Below are 15,405 nucleotides of genomic sequence, written 5' to 3'. Positions count from 1 at the left end.
TGTTTGAGAAAGTGGAGAATGGTGATTAAGACATTATGACATTTTTACGTATTATATTTTGCATTTAATAGCCATTATAATGTTAAATCAACCAACATGGAATACTTCAAATTGTTATTATTCAAAGAGTTTAAAAGAAGAAGCGTATTTGCCTGGTAGAGAATCAGCTAATTAATTTATAGTGAAATTAAAATAGCCTTTCTAAGCTATATAGATCTTATTGGCTACATGCTAACTACTAGCATTTATTGTAGATTCTAGCACAGAACCCAGTTTTTGACTTGGTTTCATATATCAACCTTAAACTAGAGGAAAACTTGTATGGAATTATGCATAATAAGCTGACAGTTTAAGACACCTTTATCTGATTTCCCATGACACGTGTGATGTAATGTAGAAAGATGAGTACAATTATACTTTGCAACTACTTAAAGGCAAATTTGAGGGAACATAAGATTTCAAGTGGTAAAATGAAATGCTTAGCTGTCCTTTCCAAAAGTCTCATGAACTGATTCTCATCTCTAGCTGCATGCTGAGATTCAAGACCTTTTGTTAAAAAAGTGTCAAATCCCACATGCTTCCCTGCTGATGCTTCTAACCTACTTTTGGGTTCAGCTGCAGAAATTCTGCTTCACTTTCTGGCCCCATTTGGGGTTCATTTGAAGGCTAGTGTGAATTTATCTGTGTGTGTGTGTGTGGCGTACAAGAGTAAACCCGTTTGCGACTTCATGTGTGTTTTCTCCCATTGTAGCAAATTATCTTCTTCATTAATTTTGACATAAAAGGAAATTAGCCTGTTCTTTCCTCGAGGCTACACCTAAATTAGAACAACTGAGGTAATCCAGAGATTTCAAGGGCTTGAGAGACTGAGCTTACTCTCGGCTCAAATAGTCAAATTGAAAAAAAAAAAGGCTGACACTTCTAAGTGACATTTCTGATTTATCTCGTACAAGGTTATCTGCCAGCCTTTCGTGGTTGTTCGACCGCCTGGGCGGTCACAGGGTGATTTTTCTGTTGTCGTTTATATTTTCAGTATCTCTGTGTCTTTTTCATACTGACCTCTCTGAGTTCAATCTATGAAACCAATGAATTCTGTGCAAGCACAATTCTTGAACATGTTTGTCTTACACTGCTCAGGTAAGCACCATCACCCCACCCCCCATCTCTGCTCAAGAACCTATGTCAGTTCTTCATTTTCCCATCTGTCATCCTTTCCATTGTTCAGTTTGACTGTGTTTGTCAAGCGGGGAGGCAATCTCGGGAAAGCAGGCAGACTCTCCAGAGAGCCGATGGCAGATTCCAAACACGAGGCATTTGACTTGGGTGTCAGAGGATGCACGCTCAGATACTGCTGATCTGCCCACCCAGAGGCCTGTCTTAGCAGCAGTCAAGCAGACACAATGCAGCATCAGAGAGGAGGAAGGAGGAAAGGGAGAGAAGGAGGAGGTTAACAGCTGAGACAACCATGTACTGTACAGTATCCTGCCCTATGGGAGGTCTTTGAATGAAAGAGCTCTGTGCCTGAGTGATTTTCATTTGGCAGTCTGCTGAACACAAGCACTTTGTTGCATTTCAATTTGTTTCTTTTTGTTTTAATTGCTACATGTGTGATTCTTATTTATTTTTTTCTGACTTAAGTGTCAGAGTCTTAAGTCTTTGTGCCACAGCCTTGCAAGATTCAGGCATTCTCATCGAATCTTCTCTTTCTGCATGTCTTCACGCTACCTAGGGTCAGTTTTGAAGCACATTTTTACTGCAGGGTGTCCCTGTTAGAAAAACAGGTCTGTTATCTGTGATGTCTCACCGCTTCCCTGAGTTATAGTACATTGTTTGTTTTGACAGTTTAGCTCACACATGTCATGGAAGTTTAGCATCAAGGCTATGGAATGAGGACAATTGCATTGCTCAAACATGGTCATCAGATGATTGTAGTGCTGTATCGCGTCTCGCTTACGGTTGGGACAGAGAGAAGAAAGGTTGCATTATAAAATCAACAGATCCTGAGTGCCAACAATGCTGATGATGTCGGCTATAACTTTGGAAACATGGTATTAAAGGCTGGCCAAAAATAAAATGAGGAATCTGGAAATGATGGACATTAAGTTACCTTGAAAATGCAATGAGCACAAGAGTTTTGATTTAATTTTAATAGTCTGTAACCATAAACTACTGAGCAGCAGCTTTTCCTTCCTCTTGCTCTTGTACACACTTCTCTTGTACATGATTTTTAATTAACTTGTTATACCCTTTGTTCAGTTGCTTTCTTATAATTGAAATTATAATTTGGAACAATTTATACAGTTCTGTGCAAAAGTCTTGCGTCGCTCCTCGTTTCTTTATATTTTCCTAGGAAAATGGAAAACTGATGCAGAGCTTTATTGACATGAGCAAACATACACGGAAATACAGTATGTATGGTAAAATCATAGCTTGTACAAGTCTGATTTTGAGGCTGAAAGTCAGTATTTAGTATAACCACCTTTATTCTTCAGTGTAACCTGAACTCTGTTTAAGTCGCCTTCAGGAATATTTCAGCAAACTTTATGAAGGGCATTTCAAAGCTCTTCTTTGGATGTTGGCTGCCTTCTGTTTCATTCTTTGTCAATATGCCTTCCTCTTATAATAACTGTTGCCACTGACTTGCAGTCCGGTTCTTGTTTAATTTGCTATAGTTTAGCATTTTCTCTGTGTTTCCTTTCCTTAAGAGTGGCTTCTTGATAGCCACCCTTGCACTGAGCCCAGTGCTGATGAGGTTTCGACGAACAGCAGACGGATCAGCTGAAGAAGCAGATGCATCTCCTGTGTTAGGCTTTTGCTGAATTTTCTCCTGTTTCTTAAAGAAATGACTTTGAAATACTGCTTATGTTTTGGACAGTAGTTTAGACCTGCCACTTTTCCTTTTGTCCTCCACTTGTCCAGGTTCCTCAAATAGTTTAACCGACTGCACACCATGCTGAGACATGCCAAGTTTTCTCTTTGCTCTTTGGGAATCATCTTGTTGGTGTAAAAATGCCTTCTTATGCCTGTCAAAGTATTAGCTTTGGTATTTTTTTTAGATTCGGCAAAGGAAATGTGTTTTTACCAGCTGTTAGTAACAAAGACTGATAAATAAACCAGATTATATGCATCTTTCTCAAGATCTGTTATTTTTAGTCTCCTGAACATAGCTTCCCTGTTTCCAGTTGATATTGCTGCACTCTTTCTTCTAGATAACTCTGAAGTATAAACTAGTCATTTATTTGATATTGTTCTCACTCTAAGCCATTATATCTATATGTTCTGCTATTTTGGGTAGTAGAGGACAGCAACATAAACCAATTGGATCTAGCTACAGGAATCTATCATCAACCAATGGATGTCTTGGAGCCACTGTGCTTTGGAGACCTCAGGCTAACTAGTCTGTATAGAGGATGGAAAAACTTTTGATGAAAGAAAACCAGCCCATCCATCTCTAACTGTTATTATAACTGTGATTTACTATAATTTGCATTGGAGTTTGTTCCTTTTATTTTCCTTTTATTATTTTCACATTCCTCTTGTGAATTTGGGGTACGTAACCACTATTGTGCTCTATCTTTGCTTTTTCCCTTTTTACTTACAACTTAAAGAGATACTTGGATATGAAAAGTTTTAAAGTTGAGACATTGTTAGACTCATCTCAACTGTCGCAAAGTCCTGGAAAGTTTAATTAGTTTTCTCTTAAGAGTGAATTATGTTCACCATTGTGAGCATTCGGCAGATATCGTTTATTGCCTCTGAAACATTTTGAATTTAAAATCAAGTCTTTGTCACTGACAATTCCTTACGGAGCAGAAAGCGAAACGAGCGGTGCAGCTGATGCATTTTTCACAGAGCTCAAAGCATCGCTCCTCGGCCGAACCCCTTCTTTAAAAAAGAAGCCAAAGAGTGGAAATGCAAAGACTTCCACTCTTTTCCTTCGAGCTGTCAGTTGTTCGGTGACGCCTTTGATTTCTACAATGATGGTAATAAAAAAGAAAGAGTTTCATGTTAGCGTACACCGTCGGAGAAAAGAGCTTCTTCTAGTTTACACTGTGTTGTCTGGTGTGTCTGCTGTAAAGGAAAGATGTTAAATCATAAATATTCACCCCCAAACTGGCAAAAAATTCATGAATCTCATCTCAACTTCATGCTGGTTATTCATGTCCCTCTTTTTGTTGTTGTTGTTGTTTGTCTTTACCACAAGATAATCCCAGAGCTACTCATTAGAGATGACCTTTCTTCCCAGTGGTGTTCCGGGACTCCTAACCCATGACTGCCGTGTTGTTCAAGCAGAGCTACTCTCGGCTAACCATCCCACCAGGGACAGGGAACTTGAAAGTGTGGGCCCCTCACAGCACTTCAAGTCATACTGAAAGCAACGGGGACATGAAATAATGAGAAAGTTGAACAGTGTCTCAGCTAAATCAATGAGAAATCAATACTACAAACTGTATTCTGTGGCCTTTGTCGTAGCATAGGTGAGCAGATATACCTCTATGGTTTGCTCAAGTATACATATTTACATTCATCGTCAGAAAGAGCTGAGAAATAATGCTTAAATCTTATGTTTATCTTTATTTTAAGTTCATAAATACACATAATTCTTGAAAGAATATGGATTATGTGGATGTATGACAAAGAAAATATTTAGTGTGCAGGAATATGGTCACAAATACTAAGACGTACAGCATCCTGGTTCTTTTCCTTCCCTCCTTATATTTGAGCTCGGTGCTATATATTTATTTCGTGTCTTATTGGAGTGCGAGGTCATGATCTTTTCTTGTTTTTGCATTTTTCTCTTCACTCGTACTGTGTGTGTTTATTGCATCGGTGCTCTCACATCGCGGAGATGAAAACACTTTTCCTGCTGCTTCCCAAAAACCACATCAGAACCTTTCATCTTGCTGAAATTACGACGCGTCCATTGAGTATAAGTTATTTTTAGCATGTTCTTGGGCTAGCCTGTGATCAGAATGTTTTGGATTCAGATGAGTTCGGCTATGCCAACACCAGTCTTTCGCAGCCTTTTCATGCAGTGCAGCTGCGACTTGAAGTGCCTGAGATTGAACAGATCTTAGAGATAAACAAGTTTAATGTGCTAATTTACAAAAAATCACTACGCAGTCGGGCAGACAAGGCAATGTATTGAATGCTCAACGTCTTAAACATTTCATCCCACGGTCCCCTCCTCCTTTCTCCCTGCAGTTTGAAGGTGCTGCTATTGTTTCATTTCAAATGAACACCACAAACGGCAATTACAGCAAATGCCAGCAGTATCATTTCTATGTAAATTTCCACTTTTATTTATTCAAGGTCAGATTCTAACCTAACCCCAACTCTGAATCTATGTTTTAGTTTATTGCTTATCAGCCTATGCGTGCAGCACTACCTGATAAGCTGCTTATTTATTCTATTAAACACTGGATTTTATTTGTAAAGTAGCGACCTATTTTAACTGGACATTGTGAAATGTTTTTATGGCACTGTTTTTACAGCTGATGTGAGTTTAGATGAAATCGAGTGTATTCTAGCCCTCTGTTTTCCTGCCTTTTTGTTGTTTCTAAGTAATACAGCAGCAGTAGCGTTTCTTTCCCTGCAAATTTCGGTGCTCTTAGAATACCAATTGGTGTATTTGTACGTAGCACTAAACATGTTCCTCTAAATCTCTAGAATACATCCATTTCTTTCTCTAATCCGCCCCGAAGAGATGAGGATTTTGTTCTGTGTGACTCTGCATGCCTCAGCCCCCTCCACATGAAGCCAGTTATTTGCTGTAAATAGCTGGCCCTCTCCAGGGAATGGTTTATGGCCTGTGACAGCCGGGATGGTTGCTGTACTTTACAGTCTACTAGTGGCCTCCTCTTTAATCTGCCTGCAAAATGTTTGCTTGTTTTTGCTTTTTAAACTGCTAGATTAAAAGATATTCTGTACTGTATTAAATGTACAGCATAAATCATACTTATCTCGCAACGAGGTATGTCTGTGTATGAAGTAAAAAATTGCTTTTTGTTTTTGCTGTAACAGATTACCTTCTAATAGTGGCATATTCAATAAAATGCAGTAAAAAATATGTCAGCGTGGCAGTAAAGGATATATAAAGAAAACCTGGAGTTTGGTGTAAATAAAGATGCACGTACGAGAGATGAAGCTTTGTTCGAGATCTGCACTGAGATAAAACTGAGTCATGAAGCCCAGGTGATATGTAACCCTCAACCTGAGGCTAGTACATGACTCACTTGTTTGGCTTTGAAAAGTATTTGAAAGTGCTGACTTTCATTACTCATAATTTATTCTGCTCTGCTCACATTCCACACAGAACTAGCTGTGAAAAAAAGAAGAATGCACGCACTTAGTTGTAATTGTACCAAGGATCATAGCCTCACACGGGTGCACAACAAGCCTCGGGTACTTGTATTCCACGGCCTCTTTGCACAAACACAGCTGCAGGAGCAATAAAAGCAGCTTCAGCAGGTAGAAGCTTAGACATAAAATGGGCTCGGGGGATGTTCGCCGCGCTTTCTAAGCAATGTTTCAGCATATGGAACGGGACCGGCGCTCTGACTTTTTAATGCAGACGGAGAAACACAACAATGCGCTGGGGTGAAGGAGTATGAAATTGTTTGTGTGAAAGCATCCTACAACTCCTGACAGGAAAATGAGTTTTCTTATCAGAGTGAGAGTGGGAAGTGTTGCCCTCAGCAAGCGACCTTGTTTATGTGTGAGCTGTTCAGTGTAGTCTACGGACTTACAGCAAATTAACTTCAAGCTGTTCAACTTTGCGTTCACGTGGTACTTTATGGATTTCTTTAACTCGAAGATTCCTTGAAAAATCACCGACATGCATTTCGCTGTGTGCAAATATAACCGCTGAGAATATCTGCACAACAATCAGAGCACAAATGAGACTCCTGTATAAATGCATCGCTGCTACAAAAACATTTGTTCATGCATTTAAATAGGAATATTATTTTAATGATGGGTACGTTCCACTTGTAGTTTCTGTTATTGCGCCTGTCTGTTACTTTCTCTTTCTGTGTCATTGAGTATTAATCTATAATTCTTTGAAGAGCGTTAGGGTCTTTAAAAAAATGAGCTAAGACATTTGACCCCTTGCTGCTCTCACTTTGCTCACCCGCTGTTGTAGTTCAGGAGGAGTCCAGTCTCCCTCTCCCACTCATCTAAACACTATCAAAATGAGAAATTTAACTTTATAGTATGCTGCAGTCTGTCAGGATTTAACAAAAAGTTAGATGCCTTTGAGGCAGAAGAAAGGGTGAAGGATTAGAATTTGTGACCACACACCTCTCCAGTCTTTGCGAGTTGGTTTTTCATTCTTCCTTCGGGTATGAACGTTCATGTAGTAGTCACAGAAAGCGGCTCAATTCTAGACTTTTTACGTGTTTTAGATATTTTTACTTGAATGTCACTGAACTTTTTTCAGCCCTTACGACAGACATGACAGGCAGATGACAGAAGAGAGTGACAAGAAAGTAGGGAAAGAGCAAAAAAAAAAATCACATGCAGAAATGGTTCAGGGAGGACTCAAACCCAGGCTCCTGCTGGCTTTATAGCATGTGGGTCACCTGCTCAACCAGGTGAACTTTAGCAACAATCCGTCAAGAAACCTTTTATATTTCAGCTAAAATAAAATGGAAATATTAGTCACACAAAAGCTTGGAAAAAGACACTGGTTGCAGATTTGAAATACCTTGACTTTACTTCACTGGATCTAACAACCAAGAAGCTTTATGACCCGAATCTTACGCTAAGATTAGACTCAGTCCTAAACTTATGGCTTCATGAGGTATGTATTCCCACCTCAACAAGACTGCTAAAATTGAAGCAGGCTACTCTGTGGTCTGACTGCATTGCAGAGCCAGAAGCTGAGAACACATTACATCTGCTCTGAACTCCTACACTGATTCCCTGTTACTTTTTATATTGATTTAAAAATTCTTTTACTCCATCATCTGGCTATGTAGCACAGGTCCTCGGTGTTAGAGTGAAAATCTGCTAGTCGCCTGATGAAAAGCTTTAGTGAGGCTGTCACAGGATCTTGGAGTTGATGAAATACCTTGGAATAAGTATGATTTTTACTGTTGTAGTCTAGTATCTTTTTATAATCTTATTGAGGTATTTTAGACTTCATATTTTAATCACTTGTGTATTAATGTTTTATTCTTTTTAATCTAGAATTTCTCCTTTTTACCTGTCATCCATCAAAGAAGCATCACCTTACATGGCGAGTCCTTTAAAGCTACTTTCAGTTGCTCTGTTTGTGGGTCACCACAGCAGGCACCTCTGCAAGTCAGAGTTGGACAGACGCCCTTTCTGACACTACCCTTAAGGGAATCTGTATCATTGGCTGGAAGTGAACCAGCAACCTTTCACATACCAAGAGAATGCGGGAATCATTAAACTATAGAGGCACATGATGAGAGTCTAAAATGAGTTCTTTTAAGTAAAGAAGAAAAAAAACTCAGTTGCAGCTTCTCATCTATCCAAAAAGCTTTCACAGACCAAAAGCGTCTTACTGAGATCAAACAGCATTTGTCAGACTCTAGAGCAAAGCCAGACCACGATGCACTACTATAAAACTCTGGGCTTGGAATTCAAGTGAGTGTGTGTGTGTGTGTGTGTGTGTGTGTGTGTGTGTGCACGTGCACGTGCATGTCTGGAAGTACAGGTGCTTTGTGGTGCTCGCAGGCAGCAAGGTGAAACTTTCAGGGTCCCTGGGGGTCTCTGCAGTAGATCAAATGTAGTAGAGCCATTCCTTTGCTTAATTGTGTAGCATGTTTGAAGGAGCTTACTTGAGCAGAAAATTGAATATAAAACACTTGAGTCATCAGACTCATACATTATCTTGCGAGCGCAGAGGGGGGGTTGGGTAAAAGGAGGGCTTCTGTGGAGATGAGAGAGAGATTACACAGGGCGTGTGTGTGTGTGTGTTTTGAGGAATGTCATCCTATTGTCAACACACAAAGGCAGTTTATATTTGCTCATTGTAAATCATTCTAGTGTGCATAGCTTACTCAAAAGAATAATCAATATTTAAGCATGTCTATACACGAGAAAAAAAATCAGCTACCACATTTTTCATGCCATTTTTCAACTTCAGTTGAAGCTGGTTTACATTTGTACGAATAAACCTACAAATTATCGCAAGGGTTTATTTGTGGCTCCAAAAGGATTCAAGCTAACTTCTTTGCCAGAAATGGTGAATGACCCTTTACCATGAGACCAATACAATGTTCTTACAAAATCAATTTGTGTTTAATTCAACGGAAAGAGGAAAGTGGGAGATATAAATCCATCCATCAAATACTGTAGCTTTAAGACTAACCGTCATCTTTGAACATCAGTTTTCTTTACCTTGAATAAAAGGTTGTTCTCATTGAAGGTGAGTATATGGCTCCTAATCATATCAACTCAATTGCTTTATAGCAAAATGACCTAGTTTCTTTTTATATTATAATGAAGTAAAATGCTAGCAGTGGACCATAACTGATGAGGTGATCATCCCGAGGCTGAGCTCACAGTGAGACATTGAACCTTATTGATTTGTCATTCCCTTGTTGGGAAATTGTTTGGGTTATGACAGAGTCTTCATCCACAGCCATCATTGTCACTCATAATGACCCCTGCACCTTTATTCTTTCCATCTGTCTTCTCTGTCTCACTGCACAGACTGAACCTCGTGTTCGATAACCCATTTATTTTACCTCATTTTTCACTCTTTTTTTTAATGTCATTGCTCTCTGCAGTGAAGTGTAATAGCTAAGACCTAATGAGATTATTTGAATTATTCCAGTTTTAAGATATTTTCATCCAGTGCTCATCTTCTGTATGATCTCTGCTTTGCACCAACATTATAAGTCTATGTCATCTCCGTGGACCTCAAGGATGGGTCAGATATATACAGGTTATATAGTAATAAAACATATGAACAAACCTGGGCTCACAGCCATCATCTTCCCATCCAATCGAGAATAGATTTATTATAATGAGACTGATGGTGCTGCGTCTAATTGCTCTTTTGTCTGTTCAGTTCTCTGAGGTACAGATCGAGGGAGAGGGTTGACCCATAGCTTCTTAAAAAATCCTTTCATTCCAAAAATTTGAGCCACTGCAGTCATCCTATATAAATTCTGTGGCTTGTATAATTTTTCAGAAGTTCCTTTTCCATTATTCATTTTTTTCAATCACCTTTTTTTAATTAAGAAAGAAATAGAAGTTTCTAATGAAAAGAACTGATCTTTATTAATTGGGCTCACTGCTCCGCTGCTTTGCTGAGGGGGCTGTTATAAAACGTTCTCCGCAGTCACCTGACGCTTCATTTATCATCAGCTGGAAACCTTCCCTTTAGGGCACAGAGCAACTCACACGCACTCAAACACACACTCAGATGCACACAAGCGACTGCAATGCCGATGTCATCGCAGTCTCGTCATAGATGCGATACGTTTCTCCATCTGTCTAAAGCCTCGTCTGTCGTTGTCTCTCGGGATTTGATCACAAGTCGGGTGCAATGCGTCTATGCTCACCAATGAAGTAGTCTCAAAGGGACCTTCTGAATGTTCAGGTCAGCAGTAATCGCTCATATAGCCACCTGGTTTGGTGGTTAAGCTTTATACCTCTGGGTGCCATTGTGCCCTGAGGTGAGCTTTAAATCACAAAGTGATGTGCCTAGCTGGAAGTGCCTTTAGTCAATATCTGCCAGAGATCCTTAGCCAGACTCTCACCTTTCCAGATTATCCTTATATCTTTAATTAATGTCAACTGTGGAAAGGAGAAGGACTGTTCTTGGGTAGTCAGTGGGTAGACTGACTGACCAAATTATGTATATTTCTTTATCTCAAGCATTCAATCAACAGGTATGTAAAGGAGACTTAAGGTTCCTGATTTTGGGTATGTGTGTCTGCAAGATTTGTTTTGTCTTTTCGCTCTAACGTCTATATTTTTAATTAGCTGTCAGCTAATAAACAAATGTTTTTAACTGTGTGTGTGCCAGAGTTCCAGGGTTACATTACAAGTCACCCAATGCCAAAGAAAAATATGTCGCAATTTTACTTTCACTCGCAGCTGCATGTCTCAAATTGCCACTGGCCTTGTGTCACAAACTTTTGCATATATACATAATCCACTTACGCTCCTGTGCTTGGTCTCTGCATTGCTGTCCATACTAATTACAAGCACTCTGGTTCACTGTGGTGGCATATCGGGCCAGCTGACTGGGAATTAAGTGGGGGTTCCTGTGGGCATGTCTATGCCCTTTGAGTCGCTAAATCTCTCCTACAACCGCCTCTCCTGCTGCAAACGCAGGTCACAGGTTTGCTGGGTCTTATTAAAGTATCGCCAAAGGCAATAAAAGAACTCATATTGCCCTATAATGCTCTCCTGGAAAATCCTGGGTCTCCGTGATAGCAGCTTAAGACTACAAAGCAACTTCATTTCTTAGGTTACTTGCTTTGGCAGAAAAGACACTCTTGCCTTTTTTTTTTCATTGTTTGTTTTGCTGTGTTGAATAGAGTTTAACACAAAGAAGCTTTGCACATCAGGTAAAGTTTGAAGGCAGCCTGACCCATTTATATTAAATTATTTTATTGCCTGTTATGAAAAGGGTTTGTCTCCATGTATGTCTAAATGTTTTCTGCTCATTAGCTCACTGTGTAAGTTTTTTTTAATACTTGGCACAATAAATACAATTAATTTGAGCTGCTGCTTGCAACACGAGTGATTTTAATTACCAATGCTTTTATTGCAGAGGGCTTTGCACTTCCACTGTGCAAACTTTATCTCTTTTATGTGCCTCCTGCTTTGTGTCTTGCTAAAGATTTTCAGCTATTAAGCTATATTGCCCGTTTATAATCATGTTTTAAGTGGATAAAACAGGATGCCAATGATTTTCACTTCTTTGCAATCGGTGGGGACAAAGAGCTGTATCGCTGTTCTGGAGCGATCCATCCACATTGCCCCATCCACCTTCTCTTGCTTATCCAATTCGGGGTCAGGGGGGAGGGGCTGGAGCCTATCCCAGCTGTCTTAGGGCGAGAGACAGGGCACACCCTGGGTAGGTTGCCAGTTTGTCACAGGGCCAACACAGAGAGAGACAACCGTTCACTCTCACATTCACACCTACAGCCAATTTAGAATTGACAGTTAACCAGACCTGTGTGTTTGCATTGGTCTGTGGAAGGAAGCCAGGGTACCTGGTGGGAACCCACACAGACACAGGGAGAACATGGAAACTCCACCCAGAAAAGCCCTAAACTGGATCCGAACCCAGGACCTTCTTGCTGTACTAACCACTGCACCAGCACACCACCCTCCAATTGCTCCATCTAATGTTAATGTGGAGTGAAAAAGGCATCAGGAGTGTAGGGGCTCATCTAAAAAGGAGTCTGCAGTCAGCCTGCAATCACCACCACTGTCTGATCGGAGAGCCGTCCATCACCACCCGCAGCTCTTATTGAACCAGACCCCAGGAGAAGTTAAGACGCTCCCTCCAGCAGCAGCTCAGAGTGGCGGTCTGAGTTATGCCGTCACTGTTATTGCTCCACTGGGATTGCTAACATAGACAACCGACCTGTTCCTTATACTGACAGATTTGGTCTGGTGATTGGCAGGTGCCTGTAGCTCATGTGTTTAGATATTCAACCCTTGCATTGAACTGATCCCGACCACCCCCTACCCCCACCCCCACGCCCGGTGGGCCTGGGGATGTTCAGGTTGATATTGAGCTGCCAGCCGAGTGGCAGCTGGTCCTGACGTGCCTGCTTCACCCTCTAGTCTCTGGAGGCCACAGCCCAGCCAGCCATTTGTAATTAAAAGCGTATAAAGGCAGATCAAGCTCCTTCCTTCTCTCTCCATTTAAAATGCCAGAAGGCTGAAAAGGAATCCACTAGATGCCCAGGACCACCAGCCTCCCAGGAGAGTGCTTTCATTTTTAAAACCTGAAACAAGAATTTCACGATTAGCCCTTAATTGTGTCCCAGGAGAGCAAACACTGAATACAATTTATACACATTCTCTCTTAAATGCATGCACAGTTCTAATATATATATGTATATATGTGTATATATGTTTTGTTTTGTTTTGTTTGATGGTACCAAATATTAAATTTATGTTGGTAATTAGAAAGCCAGATCTGATGTGTCCCTTGAAGAATCGTCGCCAACCGACTCTCAAAAACATTTCTGGGTGTTTTGCATTTTAATTTTATTTACAGATTTTTCATTTAGCACTGATTTAAATGAGTGAAAACTGATGGTAAAGCCAAGCTCTAAAAGCTGAAGTGAATAACTTCAAAAAGAAAAATCTGTGCAGCACACGAGTCCGAGATAGCTGACACGCTTACCGAAATCTACTGCAGGAACGCATTCAATTCGAAGCATGAACTCGTATTTATGAATTTGTTTTTCCATCTCGGCTGTGTCACTACCAGAGCACTCTACATATCTATCAGGGACTGACAGATAGCCACACCAACCCAGAAAGCCTCGATCTAGAACCCACCATCCATGACCTTCATGGTGCTTTTGCATTTAGGTGGACAGAAGCCATTCTCTGCTTCAAAGGATTTTAAAATTGAGGTCTTCAAAGGTGCAACGTAGACGTCTGAGGGCCAAAGAGACCCTAAAATTTTATCCAGCAGAAATCCCTACCTTCTAATACCCACGTCTTCCCTGTCAGAGTGAAACAGGAGCCCGCTGCTATTAGCATAGAGAAAGCTTGGCTGTCTCCAGAGCTGCTATTGTCTGTCTGACTGTGACTATCTCCTCTCATCTACCTGCTGGAACTCTTCGTCCCTCCGCCTGCTGCAGTCACACGCTTTCACTCAACGCAGTCAAACTGGCCTCATATACATATTCACCAGGAGCGATGTTAACGTGCGCTCTCATTGCCACAGAGTCACATTTGCCAGTGGTAATGCTTCTATATTTCAGATTTTATTAAGACACTGAGGTGTTATTGATGTGGCAGCTGCTCTCTGGCTCCAGGGCAGTACTGCTACACTCAGTAAGAAGAGTGCTTCTGTTGCCTGAAATGGACATGCACTGCCTTTTTATGTATCTACTACACATTATGTAATACAATACTGTGTCACATATGACGGTGCACTTAACACAATTAAAGAAAGTCTTCAAGCAGTTTATAAAATCTCTAAATCAGTTCTACAACACTCTGTAGTAGATCATTTTTACTTATTAGTTGAACCAGTAAGAATGGATATCATTTTTTATGTCGCAGCCTGGCAAACCGTAATCTATAGAATAATCTTTAGAAAGTAACACCAAGTCCCAGTCATTAAATAGCATCCTCTCATGAATGACCACCACATTCCTGAGTGCGTGACCGTCATCGTTATTCCTGTGTTTTTCCATGCAGCTTACAGAATGCTTGTGCAAAGGCGCCCTCCCTTGCCTGTGTTGAAGCCCCTCTGGTCACTTACCATCGCGCAGGGCAGCAGAGTGGAAACACAGCAATCCTGGCACTGCCAGTACGCACTCTGAGTTCATTCACCGTAGAGCGCACCAGTCTCCCTGTTCCATCTGTCACTCTTCTCTCGTAATCCTCTGCTCCGGTAAGCGATCGTACTGGAGCAGAAGACGTGTCTTTGCTCAAAACATTGTGAGCACTTGAAAAAAAAAAACTGCAATAGGTTTGTGTTTATAGTGACTGAAAGGGTAATACCAGTATTTATCAAGCTTGTGGCAGTCAAAAGAATTCTCCAAAGCCTGCAGACAGTCTCTTTAATCTGAGACGTTAGAGGCGATTTTCTTGTCTACCCTCTGGTATTTTAACAGTTTCTTTTTATTGTGTTTATTATTTCTATATGATCATGAGTGTGCATTGTTATGAGTCCAATTTAGCTTTATCTTATTTACTTTTACCAAGTGTGCTTGTCTTTGTGGTGAAGTCGAGCATTTTAACACTGCTGTCTGACTTTCTTGCTTTTCTGGAAACCTCAGATGGCCATTGTAGCCCTGTAGTGTTCCACTTGATTTAGTAGTATTTGTACCAACACACCCACGTGAAAGTTTGGGGTTTATTTGCTTATTTTCTGGCTGAATATTCACCATGGATGATAATGTCACTATACTGTATGCAGGCTAAATGTAAACTCCAATTTATCATATCATGCTGTTCTCATTTGGGGTTTTATTGCTCACAGTAGCTAAACCCCTTTTTATATGGTTTATTTATTTATTTTTTTGCAAAGTATAGGGGGACAATAGAGCATTCTGAAGTAATTACACTGACAGCAACAGACATGTAAATCAGAGGAGATGCTAACCCGCTCTGATTGGACTGGAAACATCTCCCCTTGCTTACGCCTCTGACATTCTGACATGCATTTGGCAGATTTGTGATGCAGCTTCCCCAAAAACAAGGCTGTTTGAT

The sequence above is a fragment of the Oreochromis niloticus genome, linkage group LG15, assembly GCF_001858045.2.
Source record: "Oreochromis niloticus isolate F11D_XX linkage group LG15, O_niloticus_UMD_NMBU, whole genome shotgun sequence".
NCBI classification, from domain to species: Eukaryota; Metazoa; Chordata; class Actinopteri; order Cichliformes; family Cichlidae; genus Oreochromis; species Oreochromis niloticus.
Note: the sequence above shows the minus strand (reverse complement) of the source record.